Below are 7861 nucleotides of genomic sequence, written 5' to 3' on the forward strand. Positions count from 1 at the left end.
CTTTGTCGTCCCGTGCTGCCTTTTGAAATCTTTTATTCAACTCTTTATTATCTTGAATTCTTCCCTCTCCTTTGGCTTCTCTGCATTCCAGTGCAATTTTCAGAGTCTCTTTTGACATCCGTTTTGGTCTTCTCTTCCTCTTCTGTCTTTGCAATGATCGTTTGCACTCTTCCTGGATGATACCCTTAATATCCTCCCACAACTCATCTGGTCTTCACTCATCAGTGTTTAAGGCCTTAAACCTATTCCTGAGCTGGTTCTGAAATTCTGGTGGGATAGACTCGAAGTCATATTTTGGTTCCCGTGGACTAGGTTTAATTTTCCTCAGCTTCAGCTTGAACTTGCATATGAGTAGTTAGTGGTCTGTTCCACAATCAGCTCCTGGCCTAATTTTCACAGTTTTGTTTGGGCTAGAGTGTCAAATCATGCACAGGCTATTGAATTGTTCTGCATTTATTTCATTTCAAAAAGAATCTATGTATGAATTGAGTATGAAAATTGTTATAAGACAGAAATATACAGAAAAAAAAAACTGTGTGATCAGTGAAATGATCAAAGAAATCTGGAATGTCTAACCTGTAACACACATGTGGAAAAAAAGACTGAATATTTTTAAAACATAGCCATTTTGTATTCATAAACAGTATTTATGTGTTTTTGTTGTGTGCCATCAAGTCAATTGTGACTTTTAAATAAGAACTGCTGCTTAGGAAAAGCTCGTGGATTAAAAACACCCACCTTTAAGTTAACAGCCCAACACATAACCCACTACACCACCAGGGCTTCTTGTTCTATAAAGATTTTTTGAAAATTAATATAATATACTTAGTTTTGCTCTAATTTAAAAACAAAGAAGAAACTGAAGATAATCTAAATAAACTTCAGAGATACTGCATCCAAGATAACTTTGTAAAAAATCCTGGTTAGATTTTAAGAGATAAGACTTATTAGAGGTCTTTTTAATTTAATTCTGGTGTAAATCAGGTAAGTGCTATTATGTCCCTGTTAGGGAGGAAATATACAGACAATCAAGGCAGGGTATTTAAACCCATTCAGAAGTGCCTTATAAGAAAGGCCTGGTGATCTGCTGTCAAAAGGTCAGATATCCTTGAAATCCTTTTGCAGTGTGGTTCTACGCTGCACTCATGAGTCAGTATGAGTCAGAATCAACTAGAGGACAACTGGTACGCTGCAATGGGAGGGCCAGAAAAATCTGTTAACATTTGTAGCAATAGTTGTTAAGATGCATACATTTTTGCAGATGAAATTATTTTTACTTGTACGTTAATCATTATAATCTCTCTCTCTATTGGAGTCAAACTGGAACCAACTCATTGCTGACCCTTCCTTGGGTTTACAAGGCTGGAACTTGCACAGAAGACAACTGACTTTGTCCCAAGGAGTCACTGGTAGATTTGAACTGCCACAAGGATGCTGCCTTTGAATTGGCAACACAGCCCCCTAAAGGCAGCTCATGTTGTGCATACATTAATTCATTTACCTTTAGGATAAATGTTGTTGCTGTGTGTTTTCCACTTGGAAACAACTAGTCTTCACTAGGTTTTCAGAGGCTGTAAATTGCATGGGAGGAGATTGCCTATATTCCTCCTAATGGACTTGAACTGCTTGTCTTTAGGTTGGTGGCACAACTAGGTTACCAGGTTACCAACTAGGCCACCAGGGCTCCCTTTAGAATATAAGTTAGTGGCCACAGTGTCCAATGACAGAAGTCTGATGGGTTGACATGAAGTTCACCAAGGTACCGATCTTCTCATCCAAGTAAAAGCATACAAGCCTCCAAAGTAGAGTTTCTCAGCCATTATGCTTTTCTGCCAACCCAGTGAGTTTTGGTTCCTCTGTTTTCCCACCCCCATTACAGAGCATCCCAGTGAATGTGATTTAAAATATCTGGTCATTCAGGGACACAATACATGAAAGTGTATTTATAATTCAGGAAGAGGAGGCGGGGGAGGGCATTCTCTTCCAACCATGGAAAGCAATCTGTTCAGTCCCCAAAGCATGAAGTTTGATTTTCTTTTTATCTGGATTTTATGTTCATGGGAATCTAAATGTCAAGAATCAAGCATTCCCCCTGGATGGTAGTGTAATAAATAACTCTCATATCATTTTGCACAGATGCTGTGACTAAATTGAGACAAGGAAAGATATGGACAACTATAGCAGCAAACTGATAATGAATCTATTTTTAAGAGCAACTGTTAAATTAGAAAAATTTGACAAATTAAAAAAAGGAATTTAGGGAAAAATAATATGGGCTCAATTCTCAGAACTTCAAAGGCGGTTCAAAGCTAGAGTAAATAAGCAATTCACTCAGTCCACAAAGGACTTCCTAGTTTTAAATACAACTCTGCATATTTTTAAAGCATAAAAGAAAATGAAAGTGTCATAATTTGAAAGGCTTATAATAATGCTAGACATAGAAAAATATTTATGAAATAATCAGAACTGCATTCAAATAAATAATCATGTGAATAAAGAATAACATTGTTTGCCTATCATTAGAAAAATTAACAGCAAAGACTAAAATGTTGTGGCTATTATAAATTGATTCCATTTTATTAATTTATCATACATTTTTGAATCCTACAGCAATTGTGCTGTCAACTTAAAGAAAAGTGGTTCAAATCCACCAGCTGCCTCACCTGAGAAAGATGGGCAGTCTCATCCCATGCAATTTACGGTCCTTGAAAACTTGCAGGAGAATCTGTTTCAACTGAATAGCAAAGAACATTAACACAACCTAATAACAGAGCTCTCATGACTCAGGACACTTCTCTGGCACTTTGGGTCTGCCAGTGGTTCCATGGTAGCAAGATGAGTGATCTCCTTCTGGGTAATTTACAGCTACAGAAAATGTGCTGAAAAGTCAGTTGTGACTTGGTTTCCACTCAAAGCCAATGTGTTTGAGCTGAGTTTGCTTGAGCCTAGTAATATCTCTCCTACATATTTATCCTAAGGTAATAGTGTAAAACTATTAATAATAGCAGATGTTCCATGGGGCATAATTTAGAAATAATAGTGTATTAGTCATCTCATAAGTAATAAAATATGAACACATTGAGTACTTAGAATTTGTCAGCCATAATCCTAGTGATTTACTTATTTAGCAATAATAATCTAGATGTTCTTTTCCTAATGAAGGAAACATTTCAAAAATTAAATTGCACTGTTAACCTAAAGGACACAACTTTCTCATAATCCAAATCCATCAGCAGCTCTGTGGGATAAAGATGGACAGTCTCTTTCTGAGGGGTATATAGCCTTAGAAACTCAACCGAGGATCAATTATTTAGTTGGTGCCCATTCAATGACAATGAGTACATAAGTTTAAATATTCAATAGATTGTCTTTTCCTTTTTTTTTTAATTTTAAACTATCTACAATGATCAAGTGGGTTTGAAGTCACAGCAACAGAGAGAGAAGACTGATCATCTTTCCCTGGTTAAGTAGCTGGTAGGTTTGTACTGTTGACTTTTCAGCCAGCAGCACAACAGGCAGCATTCCATTGGAGCTCCTTAGTTAATAAAAAAACAAAGTACAATAAAATAAGGGTATATGAAAATGACTAGTTAATTGCATAGATTAATCTTTTTTAATATAGCCATTAAATGGAATAGTTCTGAATACCATAAAGTAGAATTAAAAACACTTGAGATTTTATATATGTCTGTATAGTTGTTATGTGCTGTTGAGTTGGAACCAAAGCATAGCTGACTTTCCAGCAGATTTTCAGAGACTGTAAATCACACTGGAGGAGATTGTCCATCTTTTCCTGCAAAACAACTGATGGATTCAAACCATCTGCCTTTGGGTTGGCAGTGCAGTTCCTTATGACTAGGCCATTCAGAGTAGGCCTTCCCTACTAGGCCACCTATATTATGTAAATAGCAATACAGTATTATGTAATATGAGGTATTACATATATGATACATACATACTCGACAAAGAAGAGGAAGAGTCAAAATCAGATGGATGATACAGTAACTGCAGCAATGGGCTTAGTGTGTCAGAGATTGTGATGATGGCCCAGGATAGGGCAGGGCTCAGCTCTGTTATTTGCACCCACCACCGCACATACACAACTTCATCTTACTATAATTAAAGATTAAAGCTTAGAAACAGGAGTGGCATCCACTTCCGAAATAGCTTGCCTCTGGAAACCCTATGAACCTAGAGAAAGGATGAAAGTTATACCAGTGTTCAGGCCTTTTATTCATTGGGTCACTATGAGGCGCCTATTACTCAATGGCACTTAACAACAACAAGAGTATAAAGAGAGATCAGTTGGCCTAATGGACAGAAAGTGATGCTATCAAGCCAAAGGTGGGTGACTTTAGTCTGCGTCCCTCGGGCCTGTTTTTAATAGTTTTTGGTGAAACATTCTTCTAGGTCATATAGCCCTGGTCTGTCCACTTGCTGTACAGAGATAACTTGTGGTTGCTGTGAAGCTGAACACTGTGACACTGATGTGTCAAAGGCAATAATGGTCACTCAAGGTGGACAGTGTTTGGTGGAGCTCCCCAATTAAAACAAGCTTGGAAGCAGAAGTGGCATCCATTTCCAAAATAGCTTGCCTCTGGAAACTCTATGAATCTCTGGAGAAAGAATGAACGTTATTCAAGTGTTCAGGTCTTTTGTTCATAGGGTCCCTATGAGTTGCCTATGACTTGACAGCACTTAACAACAACAACATAATTAAAGGTAGGCAACTCTGGTAGTATAGTCAATAATGTGTTGCTCGGCCAACTAAAAGGCTGCATGAGAAAAAGACGAGCAGTATTCTCTAAGATTTACAGGTCTGGGAGCCAGATGAAGGAGCGCTATGAGTCAAATTGGCTGGATGGCAGTGAGTGACGGTTATTTATAATTAAATACATAATATTTTATTTGTAAGTGGATAATAAGCAGAACACAAAGAGAAGTGGTATTTGTTACTGTCCTAAAAATGTAAATGTTGTTGTTGCTATGTGCCATCAGGTTGCCTATGATTCATCCTTCCTAGTCTGTCTTAATTTGGATATTTAGCTTTGCAACAATATATGACAGAAAAACATTTTTGTGAAAGGAGCAAATGAAAGACATTCCCCTTACAGGGATAGCCATGCATGCAATGCCCTTCCCCTGAATGTATGTCTTGTCCCTTCTCTTTTCCTGACTATTAGCATCCTTTGCACTCCCTCCTCCCCTACCTAGCAACACCCTCCCCCCAAAAATGTGAATAGTCTTCTTTAATTTTAACTGTTTCACACACAGTTTGTTCACTTACCCAATGCTTACCAAGTACATCCATAAATAATCAAAGAAATAAATGTCTTTGTCTTCCTACAGATTACATCCTGGTGACAACGGGAAACACCTATTAAATAAATATGTTGGATGAAGTCAAATAGCAATGAATGCTGTAAAGAAAAAGAAATCAGAGTGTAAGGATCAAGAGTAATGGGGATATTCATATAGGGTCAGTGGTCAACAAGGCTCCTCTGAGGCAGTGACATTTAAAAGGGAATGAGTTGCTGTTCTTGCTGAGTGCTACTGAGTCAGTGATGACTCACGGTTACCCCGTGAACAACAGAAGGAAACACTGTCTGGTTCCCACCTTCCCAATTGCTGCCGTGCCCGAGCCCATGGTGCAGCCACAGTGACAGTCCAGCTCTTGCCAACCCTTTACTTAATCTAGCAGGATGTCTTCCTCCAGGTGCTAGTGTTTCCTGATGACGTGCTAAATTAAGGTAAGACTAAATCTTGCCATCCTCGCCTGCTGGGAATACCATGACTATATCTTCTGATAGATTTGTTTGTTCTTTTGCCATTCTACGGCATATTGAGTCAGTTTTATGCTGGAAGTTATGATGGCCTCTCGCATCTGGAGGGGGGACATGTATGGAATGCTTGGGGCTCTTATGACTTTCTTTTCATCCCAAGTGGGTGTCAGCAGATGGGACTTGCCAGATGATATTGGTCACTTATGATGGACAGTGTTTGGTGGAGCTCCCAGATTAAAACAAGCTTCGAAGCAGGAGTGACATCCACTTCTGAAATAGCTTGCCTCCAGAAACCCTATGAACTTGGAGAAACAAAAGTTATCCAAGTGTTCAGGTCTTTCATTCATAGGATTGCTATGAATCATCTATGACTCGAAGGCACTTAACAACAACATAGCATATTAAATATTCTTTGTAATCATCACAATTCAAAGGCATCAATTATTTGGCGTTTATTCGTGGTGTGATTTTCACATATATACCCTAAAGAGACCATAGCCGACATCCAAGCAGATATATGCACACCCATGTTTATCGTGGCTTTGTTCACAACAGCAAGGAATTGGAAACGGCCTAAGTGCCCATCAACAAACTAATGGATAGAGAAGCTGTGGTATATCCACACAACGAAATATGATGCTGCATTGAAAAACAAGGAACTCATGCAGTATTATTAAAAATGGGTGACCCTGGAGGACATTATGCTGAGTGAAATATCTCAGTCACAAAAAAGACAAATACTGCATAGTGCCACTGTTGTAGAATGGGACTGACATTAGGGTTTGGGTAAGACTGAGAAAAACTGGATAGATTATGTATACTGAATTGAAACAGATGAGGGAGAGAATGGTTTAAAAGCAATATATGATAGGGTACTATGATTATCATAGGAGTCCAGAATTTCATAGTGGAGTGCATGCGGGATGGGGTCAAGGGGACTGTATACCAACAAAGAAGTTTATCTTTTGCTTTTCAAAGAGAGGAACAAACTACAGGTGGGGGTAGAGAAAAAGTGTGACAATGAATGAATGGAAATCCAAAATCTCTGTATATGTTCATTAAAATTAATAAAATAAAATTTTTTAAAAAAGAAAATATCATGCCTTGGGTCTGGTCAGGTGAACCTAAGTCTTCATAGTGACGTACGTATTTGCTCGATAGTAATTTAATGAGGTCTTTTGCAGCAGATTTGTCTGGTGCAGCACGTAGCTATCTTTCAAATCTCTTGGTACACTTGTACATCAGAATCTGTTAAAATATTTCAGTTGGTATTTTTTCAGTTCCTGAATCTTGTTTTGCTACCAATCCCTTCAGTGCACCTTGAGCATCTTCTTTCTGTGCCATTTATTTTTGATCATATGCACTTCTGAAAATGGCTGAGTATTGTTTTTGGCAATTACTCCCATCTTCTTTTTTTTTTTTTTATTTGTTTGTTCGTTTGTTTGATTTTTCATTCACAGTGCTTTTCTTACATTCCCATACACTGTATCTTATAAAATTAATCACCACTGATCTATAACCATTATAACCTTGTCTTTTCAGATTCCCACTGAAGTTTCCTAATACCTTCACCTCCTTCCCTTTACCCACCAAACTCTGAGACCCTGTGATTTCCTCCCCTCCCACCCTCAGTTCCTGTGCTTCATTCTCTCTTTGGCTTTCCATACACACCTTCCTAGTTATCCTGTTTTTACAATAATTGTCTAATACAGTAGTTGTCCTTAAGAGCCTGAGGTAGTTCACTCAGCATGAATGTTCTCTAGCCTCTTTCATATCATATAATATAGTACTTTTCTAAATTGTTACTCCTGAGTACTGCATAATACTCCATCATGTGACTGACTGTACCATTTTCTTTTGATTCTTCCTGAATAATTCATTATTTTGCCTATAAAATTCTTCACTACTGAAACTTAAGGCTTAAATTTGTTCTTTCGTTCCTTCCCCACGAGAAATGTCAAATACATTCTTCCTTTTTGGTTTTCTAACTCCAGATTGTTGCACCTTTCATTACCATCCATTCATTCCTGTTGTGAAGCAGCCATTTGAAATCTTCTGTTAAGCTCTCTTACTTCATT

The sequence above is a fragment of the Elephantulus edwardii genome, unplaced genomic scaffold (genome assembly GCF_000299155.1).
Source record: "Elephantulus edwardii isolate Elephantulus edwardi_28Jun2011 unplaced genomic scaffold, EleEdw1.0 scaffold00093, whole genome shotgun sequence".
Lineage (NCBI taxonomy): Eukaryota > Metazoa > Chordata > Mammalia > Macroscelidea > Macroscelididae > Elephantulus > Elephantulus edwardii.